This window comes from Bos mutus, chromosome 12 (genome assembly GCF_027580195.1).
Source record: "Bos mutus isolate GX-2022 chromosome 12, NWIPB_WYAK_1.1, whole genome shotgun sequence".
Taxonomy (NCBI): Eukaryota; Metazoa; Chordata; class Mammalia; order Artiodactyla; family Bovidae; genus Bos; species Bos mutus.
In genome coordinates this window covers 75,062,875-75,084,200 of record NC_091628.1, presented here as the reverse complement: position 1 = coordinate 75,084,200, position 21,326 = coordinate 75,062,875, and positions in this window count along the sequence as shown.

Genomic DNA, 21,326 nt, shown 5'->3' with positions numbered 1-21,326 from the left:
GACCAGTTAGAAGACAAGTACAGGTGTCCAGGCAAGAAAGGCTGACAGTTCAGGCCCCAGCACAGTGGGGCAGAGAAGGAAATAAGTAAGTGAGATTCCTAGGATTTGGTGAAGAGCTGAGTTCTGGCAAGTGGGAGGAAGCCAGGCTGGGATTTCTGGCTTAGGGGTGAGCAAATCACTCACCTCATTTCCTGAGATAAGGAATCCTGCTAGATTACAAGTCATTTGGGCAAGCTGACTTCTGGACACCCAAGTGGAGTTTAATTATCTCTTAGACTTGTTGCAGGAACCCAGATGAGCCAAACCTTCCATTCAGGCTTCAGAAAACAGATTTATCAAACCAGGAAGGATTTGGGAGGAGGAGAAAAATGTCTTTTCTCATGCCACTTGAGCCAAAGCCTGTGTTAGCCTTGCTTGTCTTTACAAAACATTTCTTTGTGCGATGTGCTGCTAACAAGACAATGAAAAACTGTGAGATACTGTGAAGATCTATAATGTAACAGTTGCAGGGCTCAGGAGACTCAAATATTCCTTCATTTATTCTATCAGTCACGTAGTCACTTATTTACATGTGTGTTAGTACCCTCTGGTCATTATATTGTTACATCAGTATTCGATTTTATTCCTTATGGTTTTCATATGTGTCTCCTTTTCCTTATAGGAATAGAAGTTTTTAAGGATAGAACCCTTCTTTTAAACCCGCTCATTCCCCACAAGACCTAGAAAGATGCTCTACTTACTACAGTCTGTCAGTAAAGATCTGTCTAGGGCTTCCTTGGTGGTCCAGAGGTTAAGGATCTGCCCGCCAATGCAGGGGACATGGGTTTGATGCCTGACCTGGGAAGATCCCCTGTGCCATGGGGCAACTAAGCCCGTGTGCCACAACTACTGAGCCTATGCTCTAGAGCCTGGAAACCACAACTACTGAGCCCACATGCTGCACATACTGAAGCTCTTGTGCCCTCGAGTCCGTACTTCACAAGAGAACCCTCTGCAATGAGAAGCCCCAGCATCACAACTGGAGAAAAGCCTGCACAGCGACAGAGACCCAGCACTGCCAAAAATAAGTAAATAAATGAATTTTTTAAAAAGACCCGTCCAGTAAGTGGAAGTAACGTTAGCTAAGTTCGCTAAACGAGCTGGAAGGGGGCGTAAAAGCAGTCATTCATGAGTTGTGACCACAGCCTAATTGGCAGGTTTGCACGTGGCCTGTTTAATCCTGCAGAGACAAGCGTTCACACACAGTGACTGGTGTATGCACACGACAAGCGTAGCACACCCACCGTGAGCAGGGCGTGACGGTGGGAGTGAGGGGGGATACGCCTTCCCCAGCGGTGGCCACTGGCCGGGGGGTGCCGGCTTGCCCTGGTAAGTGGGCGTCTCTCCAGACCGGACAAAAGCCACACCCTCTGCTCAGCTAGAAGCAGGAAGAAAGGCATTTTTCTCCTCCCCGATCCTCTAAGGCCCCATGTTCTGGAGCCAGAACAGAAAACTCGGCTCCTCCGCATTCCTTCAGGTGTGGATAAGAGACACTTAAGTTGTGCAGAGTGATGATCCCAGAGGAGACTCAGCATTGAAGCTGAAATGGACAGGAAGGTTCTTGTCCAAATTGCTGGGGAGACGGACGGGAGGCACGCGCCCCTCCCTGCTGCCTGGCGGTTTTGAGATTTTGGTGTGGCCGTGTCATCACGTTTCCATGACTAAACCCTCTGTCTGGAGCACAGCGCCTGCTCTGCCAGCAGGCCTGGATGGAAGACTCCGGCTCCCCTTGGAGAAGGAGGGGGCTGGGGTGGGGGCTTCCACAAGGGCTGCAGAGGGCAGTTCTGTCCCCAAGAATGAGCAGTTCTCTCCCCAAGAACGTGGCTGTGTTCCCCAAGTCCACAGGGCAGACTCTGCTGACCTGCTGCCACCTGACTCTGCTGCCATCTTGGAACCAGCATCCTATTAATAGATCAGGACGTTCCCCCCAAGCCCACAAAGACATGCTTCAACTTCTCAACTGTTCCATCGTGATGGAGGTTTCACCCAACGCCAGAGGGCTGCTAGGAGAAATAGTGCAAGGCTATAACATTCTTTCCGAGTGTAAAAGCATTTTGTACTGCAGGGCAATTTCAGTGGCCATTAGTATTCTTTCAGAGTCCCTTCGGAAGTAGTGGTCTACCAGCATTTCTGAACCTAGGGTAACTAAAGAAGGATGAAAGGGTCTTGCCCTAGGCACCTGGGCACCAGTGTTAGGTACACACCAAGCAAGGTTAAACCAGAGGGCTGGTTTACTTTGGAAAGTGCCTGGCTTGTTTTTCAAGGTGTAACAGTTTGTTGCAACAGACTAGAGAACCGAACTTGGCAATGATGAAACAGCAATCCATGTCCTTCATCAATTCGCTGATTTTTCTTTCATGCTGTATAGTTGTTAAAATGAAAGTCTGCCCTGGTCCAGGAATGTTTCATTCTTCTCATATGTGTATTGTTAGTTTTATACTTTTGATTATTTTCTTAATCTACTTTCCAGGCTTACTTATTTTATCAGCTGAAAAGCTGGAAAAAAATCCTTATGACTAAATACTTTGCTGTTTATTATTTTACTTATTTTTTTAGCCAAACCCTACGATAACATTTTAATTTGATAATGTTCCATGAAACACATAAATAGGAGATGGAAAAATATAACTATTAAGGCACATTTTAGCAATTTTCAGTAAGATGCATCCTCTAGCATAAAAACATCATATTTAGTCCTTTTTAGCTTCAGCAAATCTGTGACAAACTATTTATATTAATAAACTATATGTACATACAACTTATTATACATTAATGCTGGCATTATACATTATTAATATATCTCTGTATATATTTTTAAGAAGTTCAAATTAGAAGACATGTCATACAGACAATGCTTTGGGATGGTAATATGATAATAAAAGACACACCTGATTCTGGGCTGCCCTGGTGGTGCAGTGGTGAAGAGACCGCCTGCCAGTGCAGGAGCCACAGGAGACGTGGGTTTCATCCCCGGGTTGAGAAGATCCCCTGGAGAAGGAAATGGCAATCCTCTCCAGATTTTCTTGCCTGGAAAATCCCATGGAAATCCCTGGGAAATGCCACAGGCTGTAGTCCATGGCATTGCAAAGAGCTAGACAGGACTTAGTGACTACACAACACCTGATTCTAATACATTTTGTCACATTCAGCAAATCATTGAACTTACTATAAAAATGCGTAGTGGGAATAATGTGAATATGTTACATTGATGTCATTTCAAGGAACTAAACACACCAATGGGTACCCCATAAATGCTACAAAAATAAGTGCTCACTTAGAACTTGGGTCTTAAACACACTTTATCTACTAAAAAATAAAACAATGTACTTGCCATTTCAGATCTAATTTTTAGGATATAGCTAATATCCATCCTAAAGGAGATCAGTCCTAAATATTCACTGGAAGAACTTATGCTGAAGCTGAAACTCCAATACTTTGGCCACCTGATGCAAAGAACTGACTCATTTTAAAAGACCCTCATGCTGGGAAAGATTGAAGGCAGGAGGAGAAGGGGACAACAGAGGATGAGATGGTTGGATGGCATCACTGACTCAATGGACATGAGTTTGAATAAACTCCGGGAGTTGGTGATGGACAGGGAGGCCTGGCGTGCTGCAGTCCATGAAGTCACAAAGAGTCGGACATGACTGAGTGACTGAACTGAACTGAACTGAATAATCAGACTGGGTCTCATTATGCATATAAGATATAATAAACTATCTTCCAAGAAAGGGAAATAAACTTGTTGGAACTGAAGCTATTATCTTTTTTATGGCAAAGATTGAAATAAAGGAGAAAGAGAAATTCAAAATAATTATTTTCTGGTGATACACATCTGAAGAAATCTCATGGTGAAAATAATCACACAAGGCCATCTTTAACAAGAAACTTTGTGCTTGGACTTTACTGAAGTCAGAAGTACTTCTATTTTAAATATGTATTTCCTTCAACCCATTTTCCTAGTGGATGAAACTCTACTTTGATTCTCAAGTTTTAAATTTAATTTTTCAAAAGTAGCTATGGAAGTCAACATCTGTGTATCTATAAACAAATATTGAGCAGTATCTGAAAACAAATGTTGAGCAGAAACCCAGAAAACAGTAAGATTAAATAATATTTACATGCATGAGTGCTTGCTAAGTCGCTTCAGTAGTGTCCGACTCTTTGCAACCCCATGGGCAATAATCCGCCAGGCTCCTCTGTTCATGGGATTCTCCAGGCAAAAATACTGGAGAGGGTTGCTATACCCTCCTCCAGGGGATCTTTCAGACCCAGGGATCAAACCTGCATTGGCAGGTGGGTTCTTTACCACTAGCACCACCTGGGTGCTATTTACATATTGGGGCTTTCCAGGTGGCACTAGATAATGAGTCTAAATCCACCACATGGACAAATGTCTTGAATTAAAGTAGCAAAAATCTGAAACTAGACGTTTGGATGTTTTAGAAAAGTTTAACATTTCCTTTTCCCAGAGGTTTTCTTTCCAACCAGGTTTGTTCAAGATAACTAGAAAACGGAACAAATCCTTATCAGTCATATATATATATATATATATATATATAGCTTCCCCATTGGCTCACCTGCCTGCACTGCAGGAGACCTGGGTTCAATCCCTGGGTCAGGAAGATACCCTGGAGAAGGAAATGGCCACCCACTCCAGTATTCTTGCCTGGAGAGCCTGGTGGTCTACAATCCATGGGGTTGCAAAAGAGTCGAACACAACTGAGCGACTAACACATATATTTTCAAATTTAGTCACAATCTGTTTCTCATGTGGTGTTATGAAATTGTTATTCTGCATAATGAAAATTTATTGTGAGCAAAGCTTAAAGAAATATTATTGTTTAATATAATATCAACTGTTATAAAAATTTTCACTTTGCTCTGAGAGTGGGCACTGTTTGCTGGCTACCTTGTTCAAACTATTAAAATGTTTAATACTGGAAAAGGCAAAACTGTGCAGACAGTAAAAAGACCAGTGGTTGCCAGGTCTTAGCAGGAGGGGAGGGGAGTGAGTGGCCGGAGCCCAGAGGATTTTCAAGGACGGAGAAAATCCTCCGTACAATGCTTGCTGTTTGGAACTCAGGGAGGGCCTAGAAGATGAAAGCCTTTTCCTACAAAAGGAAAACAGGGGGCACAGAGGGGCTTTTGTACTTGAGAGGCCCCCCACAGTCCCTTCTGCTCGGTTTCAGAATCTGCATGTAACTGAGGTCAGCTTGTTTTTTGTTTACTTAACTTTTTATTTTATATTGGCATATAGCTGATTAATAGTGTTGTGATATTTTCAGGTGAACAGTGAAGGGCCTAAGTTGTCATTCAGTCACTCAGTCGTGTCCGACTCTTTGCGACCCCGTGGACGGCAGCATGCCAGTCCTCCCTGCCCTTCACCACCTCTCAGAGTTTGCTCATACTCGTGTCCTTTGAGTCAGCGATGCCATCCAACCACCTCATCCTCTGTCACCCCCCTCTCCTCCTGCCTTCCATCTTTCCCAGCATCAGGGTCTTTTCTAATGAGTTGGCTCTTCACATCAGGTGGCCAAAGTATTGCAGTTTCAGCTTCAGCATCAGTCCTTCCAATGACTACCCAGGGTATTCAGCCATACACATGCATATATCCATTCTCCCCCAATTCCCCTCCCATCCAGACTGCCACACAGCACTGAGCAGAGTTCCATGTACTATCTGGCAGGTCCTTGTTGGTTCTCCATTTTAAATATAGCAGTGTGTACTTGTTGATCCCAAACTCCTTAACTATACCTTCCCCCATCCTTCCCCAGGAAACCGTAAGGTCATTCTCTAAGTCTGTTTTGTAAGAAAGTTCATTTGTATCATTTCTTTTTAGATTCCACATATAAAGGGATGTCATACAGTATTTCTCCTTCTCCGTCTGACTTACTTCACTCAGTATGACTCTCTCTAGGTCCATCCATGTCGCTGCAAATGGCATTACTTCATCCTTTTTGATGGCTGAGTAATATTCCTTAGTGTATAGTCACATCTTCTGTATCCATTCCTCTGTCGATGGACATTTAGGTTGCTTCCATGTCTTGGTTATTGTGGACAGAGCTGCAATGAACACTGGGGTGTATGTATGTTTTGGATCATGTTTTTCTCTGGATATATGGCAAGAAGTGGGATTGCAGGATCGTAAGGTAGCTCTGTGTTTAGTTTTATAAAGAACCTCCATGCCAAGATCAGCTTTTGAAGTTCTCACTAGCTACACACATCCTAGCCAGAGCCGAGCTCCAATTCCTTTCTCGCTAGTCTCACAAGTTCAGGGTTCATGAGCAAGTTCAGTAAATAGGAGAGCTTAGGGTTTGCTCATCCCAAAGGCTTGGGGGTAGGTGTCTTACCCGGGCTCACCTTCAAAATGCATCCTTTTTGTTTATAGCTCTTGACGGCATCCTTTTAATAAGCTGGGAACACAGAGAGACGAAAGTGCGTGTGGAGTGTCAGATGTCACCACTCCTTGTGCTTCTTCCAGGAAACACGGAGCTCTCGTGGGGCCCAGGAATTGCAGTGCCTCGTCCTGGCTCCTCAGGAGGAGCGTCCTGAAGGTAAAACTTTCCTTATTCGTTGGAAAGAGGAGGGAGAAAACACTCTCTGTCCCTTTAAAATAAAATTCTAAACAAAATTCCAGCAAGTTTTTTGAAAAGTATGAGAGTCTGAAAGATAGAGAGCTTTATAATTACGTCTAATGAGGCCTTTTAGGCCACCATCTCCGAAGGCCTCAGGGCTTGAGACGCTCCAATCAGAGTCGGGAGGAGCTCATTCCCTGGCTGTTACTAGGCTGTAATTATGTCGGCACGGGTGAGGAATGCTGGCCTGGTAGACTTGGAGGTTCTGGAGCAGGGAGCCCATCTGGATCTCTCTAGAGCCTTGTATCTACAGGTTTGAGGGTGGTGGAGTGAAGGGGGAGTAGATAGCAGATGACTATTTCGAAATTGAATTAGTTTTTTCCCTCTGAAGGAGCCAGTCCTAACTACCAGGAGGTTTTAAAAGCTTTTGTTTTATTTTTCTCTTGCTTTTATCTGCTTTCTCCACACAGGCAGTGTATGCTAGGTCGCTTCAGTCTTGTCCAACTCTTTGCAACCCTGTGGACCGCAGCTCATCAGGCTCCTCTGTCCGTGGGATTCTCCAGGCAAAAATACAGAGGGAGAGCACAGACGGATTCATATTCGAGACAGTGTTCACTCATTCATTCATTTGATACACATTTGTGGGTTGACCGATGGATGACAGGCGGCCAAAGCACCGGGCAGGGAGGAAGGGATAAGACCAGCACACGTGACGTCCGCCTGCCAAGCTCCCACTTGGCTGTCCCCCCACCACAGGCACACCCCACGGCCATCCCCAGAGAGGGGAAATAGAGGCTGAAGGGGAGGGGGTCAGAGAACTACTCCTGGGAAGAAGCGCCTTCTGAGAAGGTAGTGCCTGAAATACACTTGAGGAACAAGCAGGAAACGGCCACTGAAGATGGAGAGGAAGCGCGTTCTAGACAGAGGTAGAAACAAGGATGCCGTCTGGTTGGGGGTGAGCTGGGTTGGATAGAAATGTGCTGTGGCTGGAGCCTAGTGAGAGACGGGAGACTGGAAGGGGGTGGGGACCAGGAGGTGGTCGGAGAAAGAGCAGTGAAGGCTTGCAGGGTAAGAACGCTGGGTTTCATTTTTTCCTAAGTATTTGATATATGGGAGCCTACTTGCTGGGTAAGAATGTTGGGCTTCATTTTCCCTAAATGTTGATATAATGGGGGTCCACTGGAAGCGTCTACAGAAGGGGTAAAATGATCCCCTCGGCATTTTCAGAGGTCATCCTGGCAAAGCTGGTGAGATGAGAAGGGAACATTAAGGATCAAGACTGAAGGAAGAGAAAGGACAGAGCAGCGTCAGGAGGAGATGATACTCCATGGACCAGAAGAGAGGCAGAGGAGATGAAGAGAGGTGGATGGATGGCGAATTCATTTAGAGGAGGAATTGCAGAATTTGCTGATAGAATATCCCAACACGTAACTGATTGTTCAAACAGGAACAACTGTGAGAGCTGAAGGGGATGCTACAGATAGATATCCCGGATCCACAAGTCTCCGTGACTGTTCCAGGCAACTCAGGACCCAGGGCAAGGGGGCGGGGGAAGAACGGGATGAAGGATGACTTCTGCTTGGGGTGGGGCCCCTGGCACTAGTGACCTGGAGGAGGAAGGGGACCAGCTGTGAGTTTGTAAGATGGGCTGAGACCAAGGAGATGTGAGGCAGCCTCTTATCAGCCAGGTTCTCCAGAAAACAGAACCTGAAACAGATAAGTGGATGGACAGATGGATGGAAGCATGGACAGATGACAGACTTTAAGGAATTAACTCTATAGGGCAGGTTGGCAAGCTGGAAACGCAGGCAGGATTTCTGTGGTACCATCTTCTCTCCTGGAAACCTCAGTTTTTGCTCTTAAAGACCAGCTGATTAGATGTGTCCCACCCACATTTTTGAGAGGAATCAGCATTACTTGGTGGTTCAGATGGGGAAGAATCCACTTGCCAATGCAGGAGACGTGGGTTTGATCCCTGGGTCAGGAAGATCCCCTGGAGAAGAAAATGCCAACCCACTCCAGTATTCTTGCCTAGAGAATCCCATGGACAGAGGAGCCTGACAGGTTACTGTCCATGGGGTTGCGAGAGTCAGACATGACTGAGTAACGAATGCTTTCATTTTTTTCACAGCGTTACTTAAAGTCAACTAATTGTAAACATTAGCCACATCTAAACCGCTTTCATAAAACCCCTCTGTGTCTAATAATAGGGTACGGTAGTCTTGCCACATTGACACAAGATGGTCCCATCAGCAGAGATACCTAATACAGAGGTGGATGTGCCAATAGGAATCCAGCTGATGGACAGGCCTCGGATGAAGAAAAAGCACCTTTTTTAAACCCAGGGAAGGGAATAGGACCCTTGAGAGAGAAGGGAGGGTAAACTGAGTCAAGGGTATATGACTGAATCATGGAACATCTCCCACATTCAGAGCTCAAGACAAGAATCATGAGTCTGCAGATTAAACTGCCAATTAATAAAAATGTAAGTAAAAGAAATCCAGGAAAGAAGGATTTCTTGAAACCAAGGGTAGAAACTGTTGTTTCAAGAAGGATGTGGGCCACCTTGTGAAATGGTGCTGAGAATTTAATATAAGATGGAGAAATGACTCTACCCAATGGATTTAACAACATGAAGGATAGAAAGTGCCTGAGAGGTTTGTCTGAAGGGAAACAAAGAAGTGTTATTGTGGGGGGTGGGGAAATGGTACCCATGCCTAGTCCAAAGGGTTGGGGAGATTTTCTAGAGGTGAGGGTCTAAGAACCATGGAAAGCTGGAGGAATTTTTGTGACATGTTAACCAGCCCACACTTTAGCTCCCAGACAGTGGGGACCCTGGGAAGAAGGATGGCTGTGGACAGATTTAAGTTTTAATTAAATTACTATGGTTACCAGGCAAGTATGGGTTCTGGGAGTGGTGGGCTGGGGGAGGGACAGCAGAGTCCATCTACTCCTGCTCCGTAGTCAGGACAGGAGCTGATGACCGACTGAAACACCCAGGGATGAAAGCACGCTCTGGCAAGTGGCATTGTCCTGTGCTTGCCTGAACGTAGGTGTAAGGAGAGGGAAATTGCAGCAACTTTGATGCCATCACCAGAGGTGGTGGGTACAAAACAAAGAGCCAGCTTTGTCCATTTCTCTTTGCTTTTTGCATGGAAAGCTGGTGAGGTGAGTTTGGGGTCTTTGTGGACTCTCCGTAGCCGTGGGACAGATGGATGCAGATGCCTACAGCCGTTACGTATTGACATCAGCAGTTCTGAAAACACACCTTGTCTCACCATAAGATCACAAGTCTGAACGGGATGCTCAGCAGTTTGGAGTTGAGGATGCATAAGGACGCAGCCCCGGCAACTTGTAGAGTTTCAAAGACTCATGGTGAGGTTCTGATTGCCCACAGACTGTTGGCTGTAAGTTTGACTAATGCAGACGGTCTCCCTAGCTGATTGGAAAGGTCCAGATAAGGAGAAACAATTTTTTAATTAAATTTATTTTTAGTTGAAGGATAATTTATTTAATAATATTGTGTTCAGTTCAGTTCAGTCGCTCAGTTGTGTCCAATTCTTTTCGATCCCACGGATGGGATCCCACGCCAGGCTTCCCTGTCCATCACCAACTCCCAGAGTTTACCCAAACTCATGTCCATTGAGTCGGGGATGCCATCCAACCATCTCATCCTCTGTCATCCCCTTCTCCTCCTGCCTTCAATCTTTCCCAGCATCAGAGTCTTTTCAAATGAGTTGGTTCTTCACTTCAGGTGGCCAAACTATTGGAGTTTCAGCTTCAGTATCAGTTCTTCCAATGAATATTCAAGACTGATTTCCTTTAGGATTGACTGGTTGGATCTCCTTGCACTCCAACGGACTCTCAAGAGTCTTCTCCAACACCACAGTTCAAAAGCATCAATTTTTCAGCACTCAGACTTCTTTATGGTCCAACTCTCACATCCATACATGATCACTGGAAAAACCAAAGCTTTGAGTAGATGGACTTTTGTTGGCAAAGTAATGTCTCTGCTCTTTAATATGCTGTCTAGGTTGGTCAAAACCTTTCTTCCAAGGAGCAAGCGTCTTTTTAATTTCATGGCTGCAGTTACCATCTGCAGTGATTTTGGAGCCCAAAAAAATAGTCTGTCACTATTTCCATTGTTTCCCCATCTATTTGCCATGAAGTGATGGGACCAGATGCCATGATCTTACTTTTCTGAATGTTGAGCTTTAAGCCAACTTTTTCACTCTCCTCTTTCACTTTCATCAAGAGGCTCTTGAGTTCTTCTTCGCTTTCTGCCATAAGGGTGGTTTCATCTGCATATCTGAGGTTATTGATATTTCTCCCGGCAATCTTGATTCCAGCTTGTGCTTCATCCAGTCCAGCATTTCTCATAATGTACTCTGCATAGCAGTTAAATAAGCAGGGTAACAATATATAGCCTTGAGGTACTCCTTTCCCGATTTGAAACCAGTCTGTTGTTCCATGTCCAGTTCTAACTGTTGCTTCTTGACCTGGATACAGATTTCTCAGGAGGCAGGTCAGGTGGTCTGGTATTCCCATCTCTTTAATAATTTTCCACAGTTTGTTGTGATCCACACAGTCAAAGGCTTTGGCATAGTCAATAAAGCAGAAGTAGATGTTTTTCTGGAACTCACTCACTTTTTCGATGATCCAACGGATGTCAGCAATTTGATCTCTGGTTCCTCTGCCTTTTCTAAATCCAGCTTGAACAAACATCAGCATGAATCAGCCATAGGTATGTGTATGTCCCCTTCCTCTTGAACATCCTTCCCACCTCCCTCCCCATCCCATCCTCTTGGTTATTACAGAGCCCTGGAATGAGTTCCCTGGACCACACATCAAATTCCCATTGGCTATCTCTTTCACGTATGGTAAAGTATGTAGGAGAAACAGTTTTGAACAAGCCAACAACTCACATTTCTGACTCTTTTGCCCCACTGCTGGGCGATGTTGAAGGCAGCACTTTTATTGTGCTTTTTTAATTCCACTGGCTTCCTTGCTTGAGGCTTCAGTTACTAATGGCCACCGAAACTTCAATTGCAATGTCATAGCTGAAAGGTTTCTGAGCCAAGTACGATGGGTGATCATCTATTAGGCTGAACATCAGGTGACACGCTCATTTCATTTTGCTAAACTAAGGGCAGCCAAAAGTGGAAAGGGAAACCCAGAAATCTCTCAGAATGTTGCTCACTCACCTCAAAAAAAATTAAAGATTTTCATGAAGGTGGTGAGTATACATAAGCCTCAATTCTTAACTTTCTATATCCTTTCGGCTGCCTATCAAAGAACATGGAAAAAGCTGTGTTGGGGGGGGTGCTTTCTTGGCAGGAACCCCAGAATCTTTCTGCTCCGTGTGCTTGCTGGAGAGTCTGAGAAAGTGGTATAATTTACATGTTTGGAAGCACGATTGGTATAAAAGGAATAAAATCATTTCTTCACGTTGTTTAGTCCCTAAATCATGTCTATCTCTTTTGCAAGCCCTTGGACTGTAGCCCACCAGGTTCCTCTGTCCATGGGATTTTCCAGGCAAGACTACTGGGGTGGGTTGCCATTTCCTCTTCCAGGGGATCTTCTCGACCCAGGCATAGAGCCACGGATAAATATATCTGACAACTCTTGACTTCTTTCACTTCTGTCTCCATGAGTATCTGTGGATATGGGGATAAACACTATGCAACTTGAGAATGAAATATGGGTGATTCGGAATCACGGGACATGGTAAGACCAAGAGCTTGCCAGCCCCAGCCACGGGCTGAAGGGCTAAAGTTTCAGGCAGTGGAATAAAAGGCAAGTAAGTGATAGGTTTCAGATAATGAATATGGGTGAGTTCACTGATGACACCCAGATGAAAAGCCGAAATCCATGGAGCAAAAAGAAGTGGTCTACTTGGAAAAATTTTCAGTGGAGGAGGCAACCCATGGAGCAATACTATTGCAAAAGTATGGGATATCAGCAAATAGAATAACGTGATGTTTAGAAGAGTGATAGAGAAGTACAGAAAGTAGTACAGCAAACACCTGTACGGCCACTACCCAGAATTAACAAATGTCCGCATTTGTTGTTTTTCATTTCTTTTTAAGAATGTGTTGAAACATTTGATAACATACTCAAACTGTCCCTTTTGTAGCTCCTGTCTCATTTCTTACTTCCTCAGAGACACTGTATCCATTGTTTAAAAAATAAGACAGGAATTTACAGTTTAGTATTTTATTTATTATCATTTAGAATGATTACTTAAAAGGATGTCCAGCTAAGACTTATTTAAGAAAATAACCTGATTAGAACATGAGGAAATAGAAACGAGGAAAAATCACAGAGGCTATTTGTTCAAAATTATGAGTTCTGGTGCTATATAGTGGAAAAAGATAAGTTACAGAGGATATAAAAACAAATAGCTCAATACTGTCTGGAAATTCAAACAGGTATTCAGTAAGCAGTGCATTTTTTTGAAGTATAGTTGATTTATAATGTGTTAGTTTCAAGTGTACAGCAGTGATTCAGTAATATATACAAATATGTCTGTACCCATAAATATTCCTTTTCAGATTCTTTTCTGTTTAGGCTATTACAAGATATTGAGTGTAGTTCTCTGTGGTATACAGTAGGTCCTTGTCATTTACCTATTTTATATATAGTAGTGTGTATCTGTTAATCCCAGACTCCTAATTTATCCCTCCCCCAGCAATGCGTATTTGTTAAGCTCTTATTATGTGTTAGTATCATGTGAAAGGGACAATCAAAGAAATGTAAACCATCGTACCTGTCTTCCCAGACCTCAAAATACACTTGGGTACCTTGCACCCAATGACGCTGATAGAGATGGAGGCGCAGCTACTGGTAAGGAGGATTCCCAGGTGGCCGTGGGCTCCCTGTGTCCTTGGTCCAAGGTCAAACAGCTCCCAGGGGGCAGAGACCAGACTGGACCAGTTCTTTCAACTGTAAAGCTGCTCTGTAATTTTGTGATGCAAACAGTTGGCCCAAGGACCATACACATGTTTTGTTTTGTTTTGTTTCTTTTTTTTTTTAATTGATATTGACTTGGCCTGCCCAGTTTCATAGATTCAAGGCAACATAGGATGGTAACTTGGAGTGTTGCAAAGAAAATCCGTATTGCTCCAGTTCTGAGTATGCCCTTCCCACAGGTACCAGCGGACGGGGGTGACTCAGAGAGATGGAGCGTCGATGCCCCGCCCCCGCGCATAGAGCAGCCCTAGCCCCCAGCGTCTGCCTCCAGTCTGCCTCTGGGGGGCTTGGCTTTGTCCAGCCAGCCTGAAGATATTACACAGATGTTATCTGGCCTGGTCGACGTAAAGGAAAGACCCAACTGGGTGTCTAACCCTGGAAGATTTAGCTCCCCACCTGTCAAACGTCACTTAGCCCGCACCTGGCTCCCCGTTCCATTTCTCCGACCTCCTTGGCTACCGCTCTGCCGGCCTAATCTCTGTTTATGCCTCTCCTTGTCATCCCGGCGTGATGCATGATCCACCTTCTCTCAGTCTGTGACCTCAGCCCTCCTTTTGCCTCTGGCTTTCATCTCTCTTCTCTGACTCTTCGATAAAACAAACAGGCTCCCCATCAACACGGGCTGGCCCATTGGCCCCGGGGACCCATCCTCCCGTCAGCAGAGCCGCCTGGGCCGGACATGGCCTAACCCACTTTCAGGGGCTTCCCAGGTGGCGCTAGTGGCAAAGGAACCCGCCTGCCAATGCAGGAGGCATAAGAGATGCAGGTTCAATCCCTGGGTCTGGAATATCCCATAGAGGAAGGCATGGCAACCCACTCCAGTATTCTTACCTGGAGGATCCCCATGGACAGAGGAGCCTGGCAGTCCGTGGGTTTGCAAAGAGTCGGACATGGCTAAAGTGACTTAGCACACACACACTACTACTTCATTCTCCTATTTATTAATTCAGCTCATCTATTGTCAATTATTTTATGTAATGAAAACTCAGAAGAAATGTACAGCTATTATAAAATGATTCAAATAAGAAAGATACAGTTAAAAAAAAATCAGATAATGAAGAGGGTAGGGAATAATTATACCAAAAAAATATCTAAGGCTAACTGACACATAGGTAGTCCCCAGTGATTTTAACAGTTCTTAGCTTCACAGAAAGTGTGCGTGTTCAGTTCAGTCGTGTCTATACAACCCCATGGACTGTAGCCGCCAGACTTCTCTGTCCATGGGTTCTCCAGGCAAGAATACTGGAGTGGGTTGCCATTTTCCTGCTCCAGGGGATCTTCCTGACCCAGGAATCAAACCCACGTCTCCTGGGTCTTCTGCATTGGCAGGTGGCCTTTTTTTTTTTTTTTTTTTTTAACCACTAGTGCCAGAAATGGCAACCCACTCCAGTGTTCTTGCCTGGAGAATCCCAGGGACGGGGGGGGGCCTGGTGGGCTGCCGTCTGTGGGGTCGCACAGAGTCGGACGTGACTGAAGCGACGCAGCAGCAGCAGCAGTGCCACCTGGGAAGCCCAGCTTCACAGAAACCATGACCAAAAAAAAGAAGAGAGAGAGATTATGAATTAATGCAAGTTGTGTAACCTAAGTGTAGAGTAAAGGAATCGTATTAGTTCATTTGGGAAAAAATAATTTCTACAATCAACTTTAAGAAGAAAAAAAGATTCAATGAAGAAATAGCTTTTTTTCAATAATGAACTATTTCTCTGAGTATCAAAGACAAATAAAGCTGACCATTCCCTCACAGGAGAATTTTAAGCCTCAAGAACAGCGCATTTTGGTGAGATAAAAAGATGCATTCTCCTTTTTGACCTTAAAGCGTTTTCCACTATTGCAGATATCACTGTGGTTGGAATGCACCGTCCGTGGGAACCATCACTCATCCTGACCCCTTCCACGGTCTTTGACATGATCTAATTTCTCTGAATGCTACTAGAACTTGCTAACTTTAATTACCACTTAGCACCTGAAAATTGATACTTTGAAGGTGGAGGAGGAGAGTTCTCCAAGTTTCCTTGAAGCGACACTATTTTCTTGACAGGTCCATTGTGCGGAATAGACCCATCATTTCGTTAGTCCTGGACATCAGATTGGAGGGATCGGACTTCATTCCCCTCTCAGCGTGTCGGGGCCTGACAGCTCCTTTAGGACGGTTTTGAAATTCCCTTATCCCTCCTGACCCCTGTGACCTGGCTTCTCCTTGGCAGGCATGGACCCTCTGTGGGGCAGGGGGTAGTACCACCCACCTTTCCCTTTTAGGGCCTTTCAAAGCTGTTCTTTTAGAAGCCAGACAAGAATCGGAGCCCACGGGCCATGCATGGCGGCCTTCTTTTAACTTTGCCCCAGTGATCCACGCAGACAAACCCAGCGGCCTGAGTCAACGATTCAGCAGAAGGATGCATGTTTCAATACATGCAATTTCTTCACTATCAGAATTGGATGGCAAGAGAAAAGGCCAGATTTTTCATGGCCTCGGGCACATGCCAACCTCCTAGCTCTGCAACAGATGCCAGGCCCCCCCGCCAACATGAAGACGGGGTTCACAGGTCCCCGATTCTCCAATCTGGGCCTGCAGCCTTGGCTGAGAACGTTGTCAGAGCATCAGCCTAGCGGAGAAGATGACGGGGGTGATGACGGTGACTTTCAATTAGCACTTTGCTCTGCCGAGCTGGCCACCTGTCAACTGGCACAGAGGCGGCCCATCAGCCACCTCAGACGGGGCGACACAGCCAGATCTGGAGGGAGAGACGGCAGTGAACACGGGGAGCAGTAAAAATGAATTAGAGGAACTGGGGGCTAGGCGGGGCCGGGGCTCTGACGGAGTCAGCCGTCCCTCCAGCTCCTGTCTGCGGGGACAGGGAGAACGTGATTGGAACACTGGAGCGCAAGTTCCGACCTAACTTTTCTGCAGAGTCGGCTGGAAGTGCATCACTTTGTGCGCTGATCTTAAACAGGATTCCCCAGGCCTCCCCCATATGTCTGTTTCTAAAATAACCAAGTTGACACCTTGATAGCTTGGGATCCAAGACAAAATATATCTTAGACTGAAAAGTGTTGACAAATGGAAAAAAAAATTATCCTAAAAACTAATGACATGATTCGTCTCAATTTTCTTTTTATGCGTTGCCTTGGAGACAAGACCTCTTTCAGTCAAAGCTCCCCGTTCTTGGGGAAACTGAAATTGATGTAGGAAGCACTTTTGCCGCCTTTTGTGCACGAGGGTGCAGACAATCCTCCTGTGTCCGAGAGGAAAATACTGGTGCCTTGTAGGCACGCGGACAGATGCTTCTGGAAATGTCACCCAGGCACAGGGTGTCCCCAGGCCCGACAGCACAGGAAAGTCAGGGCACCTTCTCCCGCCAAGATAGCGGGAAAGGAGTGGAGAGAACCTGAGGGTCAATAGTCAATAATCAGGGCTGAACGAAATGCTGCTACTAAAATCCCTACTGAGGACTCAGGCTTGGTTGGCCTCGACACTGATCAGAGCAATGGTGTGACTATTCAGCCCTTCGTTTGGGGAACAAGTTGAAGAATTCAAAGTGAAAAACAGCAACTTCAAAGAGTAGTCTCTGTAAGGCTAAGGTAAGCTCTCCTTTTATGTCACTAAGTCAAGACCAGATTTTGTATACAATGCAACCTTTTCACTTTCCAGAAATCTTGAAATTGGAGGAAATTAGTCTGTTTGTTTGATTGACTTTTAGTCTTATTATTATTACTATCGTTGTAGTAGTTGTTATTTTATGGAAGTATAAGGCTTCCCAGGTGGTGTTAGTGGTAAAGAACCTGCCTGCCAATGCAGGAGACAAAAGAAACACAGGTTTGATCCCTGCATCAGTATTCTTGCCTGGAAAATCCCATGGATGCAGGAACCTGGTGGGCTACAGTCCCTGGAGTCGCAAAGAGTCAGACACAACTGAGCGACTTCATTTTCACTTTCACTTTCACTTTCAGGAAGATCACCTGGAGGAGGCCATGGCAACCCACTCAGGTATTCCTGCCTGGAGAATGCCATGGACAGAGGAGCCTGGTGGGCTACAGTCCATGGGGATTGCACAGAGTTGGACAAGACTGAAGCGACTTAGCACAAGCGTGCCTAGTTCCAATGATAAATCATAATGGAAAAGAATAAAAATGAAGAATGCATATATCACTGAATCGCTTTGCTATACAGCAGTAATGACCACCACATTGCATGAAATAAGTCATCTATGTGTGCCTGTGTGCGCTAAGTCACTTTAGTGACCAAGTCCAACTCTTCGCAACCCTACGGACTGTAGCGCACCAGGCTCCTCTGTCCAAGCAAGAACAGTGCAGTGTGGGTTGCCATACCCTCCTCCAAGGGATCTTCCCGACCCGGGGATCGAACCTCACATCTCTTTTGTCTCCTGCATTGGCAGGCAGGTTCTTTAACCACTAGTGCCAACCTGGAAAGCCCAAATCATCTATACTTGAAAAATAAAATAATAAAAATAACAATAGGCTTGTTTTTATTTTCGTGAAAAAAAGAGATTGATGGGCCTTGCTGGGCTCCGGGTCAGAGGAAGGACAGGTACTCGGTGGAGGAGGAGGGATGTCAGCTGATCCTGGACCCAGACCAGTCAGGAGGGATGCAACTGGGACACGGGAGTGAAAGAAGAAAGGACAGTGTGCCAGGTTGTTGGGGCATCCAACTTGGCAGAACAGGGGAAATAGTTAAACAGAGAGGGGAAACATCAAAGCAGACTTACTTTTTTTTCATATTATGCAACTTTGCGTGTATACCCCAAAACAGAATAGTGCAATGACCGTCCACACCCAGTACACAAGTTCAATGATCTTCAAGATTTTGTCATATTAGCTTTATCTGCACTTTTTCTTTGCTCAAGAATTTTATGGGAAATAAATCCTGAAGAGCCCGACACTGCATTTGCATCTCTGATAAGCAGGCTGATTCCCTGCCATGTCCCATGAAATCAGCAATAGTCTCTCTCTTTTTTTTCATTTTTATTTTATATTGGAGAATATTTGATTAGCAGGCTTCCTATGTGATGCTAGTGGGAAAGAACCCACCTGCCAATGCAGAAAATATAAGAGACGCGGGTTTGATCCTTGGGTTGGGAAGATCCCCCAGAGGAGGGCAGGGCAACCCACTGCAGTATTCTTGCCTGGAGAATCCCCATGGAAAGAGGAGCCTGGGGGGCTACAGTCCATGGGGTCACAAAGAGTCGGACACGACTGAGCGACTTAGCACACATGTACACAGAGTTGATCAACAACATTGTCAGCAATAGTCTTTTGATTCATTTAATGCCCAATCTATAAACAAATTTCCCAATGGTCTCAAAAATGTCTTTTTACAGTTGGGTTGTTCAAATCAGGGTTCAGACAACATCGATACATCATGGTCAATTGTCATGATTTGCAAGTCGTGTTCCTCCACAGCCATCTTTCCTGCTTTTTGTGTGTGCTTGCTTTGGTTCCTACCACTGACTAGCGTGGAAATCCCATCACTTAGCCTTCAGAAGAGCCCACACTGTGGAATTGTGTTTGCTTCCCTGTGCTGTCCCTTCACTATGGTGTTCAGCCTGGATGCTTACAAGAATATAAAACCTTCCCTGGTGGTCCAGTGAATAAGAATCCATCTGCCAAGGCAGGGGACACAGGCTTGATCCCTGGTCCAGGAAGCTTCTACGTGCCTCGGAGCAACTAAGCCCGAGCACCGCAACTATTAAGCCCACAGCCTAGAGCCTGTGCTCCACAGCAGGAGACGGCGCAGTGAGACGCCGGGCCCACAGCTCGAGAGGAGCCCCTTTGCTCAGCCGCGAAGACCCAGTGCAGCCACAAATACACAAAATCCAAAAAACACTGGCATGAGTAAAGAAAACCAAGAAGAGTATTCTGGAAGAAAAGGTAAGTTCCTGTCTTTTTAAAAAATTAAGCGTTATGGCTATTTTTAAAGCAGCTTTAGAGGTACAGCAAATTTAAGGCAAAGGCACCAGATTTCTTGCGAAACCCCTGCCCCTCAGCCGGCCCCATCACCCACATCCCCGCTGGAGCGCGACGTCTGCTGCCGCGGATCAGCCACGTGGATGCGTCACAACCCCTTAAAGACTGTCGTTTACATCAGGACTCAGTTTAGTGTTGTCCATTCCCTGGGTCTGAACAAATGAATGCTCAATGACGTGTATCCATCCTTACGGTGTTTACGGAATATTTTCACTGCCCTAAAAATCCTCCATGCTTCACCTATTCATCCCCCATCCCCCTAAGTCCCTGACAATCTCTAATCTTTTTCTCTGGCTTCGTAATTGTGCCTTTTCCAGAATGTCATATAGTTGTAATTACGTAGTGAAAAGTGTGAAAGTGAAAGTGGCTCAGACATGCCGGACTCTTTGCAACCCCGTAGATTATACAGCCCATGGAATTCTCCAGGCCAGAATACTGGACTGGGTTGCCTTTCCCTTCTCCAGGGGATCTTCCCAATCCAGGGCTCGAACCCAGGTCTTCCGCATTGCAGGAGGAGTCTTTACCAGCTGAGACACCAGGGAAGCCCAATTATGTAGTAGGTAGCCTTTCCAGATTAGCTTCTTTTACTTAGGAATATGTATTTAAGTTTCCTCTGTGTCTTTTCAGGGCTTGAGAGCTCATTTCTTTTTATTACTGAATAATATTCCACTGCCTGGATGCACCACAGTTTATTTCTCCATTCCCCCACTGAAGGACGTCTTGGTTCCTTCCAAGGTTTGGCTCTTACAAAGCTGCTATGAACACCTGGGTGCAGGATTTTGTGCGGACAGAAGTTTTCAGCTCCTTTGGATAAACGCAGAGGTAAACACAGTTGCTGGATCGTATGGCTTGAGAATGCTTCGTTTTGGAAGAAACCACCCGTCTTCCAGCGGGGCTGTCCCAGTTTGCATCCCCACCAGCACAGCGACGAATGAGAGCTCTGCTTCTTCATCAGCACTTGTCGCTGTCAGTGGTCTGGATTCAGACCATCTCAAAGGCATCTCAGAGAAGGCGATGGCACCCCACTCCAGTACTCTTGCCTGGAAAATCCCATGGACAGAGGAGCCTGGTAGGCTGCAGTCCATGGGGTCGCTAGGAGTCGGACACGACTGAGCGACTTCCCTTTCACTTTTCACTTTCATGCATTGGAGAAGGAAATGGCAACCCACTCTGGTGTTCTTGCCTGCAGAATCCCAGGGACAGGGGAGCCTAGTGGGCTGCCGTCTATGGGGTCACACAGAGTCGGACATGACTGAAGCGACTTACCAGCAGCAAAGGTGTGTGACGGTGTTTCTTTGTTTTAATCTGAGTATTCCTGATAACATAAGATGTGCAGCATCTTTGCATATGCTCATTTGCCATGTACATATCTTCTCTGGTGAGGTGTCCATTAAAATGTTTGGCCCATTTTTTAAGTTATTTTCCTATTGCTGAGTTTTAAGAGTTCTTTGTGTATTTTGGGTAACAGTCGTTTATCAGATATGCATTTGCAAATATTTTCTCCCAGTCTCTAAGCTTGTCTCTTCATTCTCTTGGCAGTGTCTTTTATAATGCAGAATTTTAAAATTTTAATAAAGTCCAGCTTATCAATTATTTCTTTCATGTACCATACCTTCGGTTCTGTATCTGAAAGTGTTAGTCACTCAGTTGTGTCTGACTGTTTGTGACCCCGTAGCCTGCCAGGCTCCTCTGTCCATGGGATTCTCCAGGCAAGAGCACTGGAGTGGGTAGCCATTCCCTTCTCCAGGGGATCTT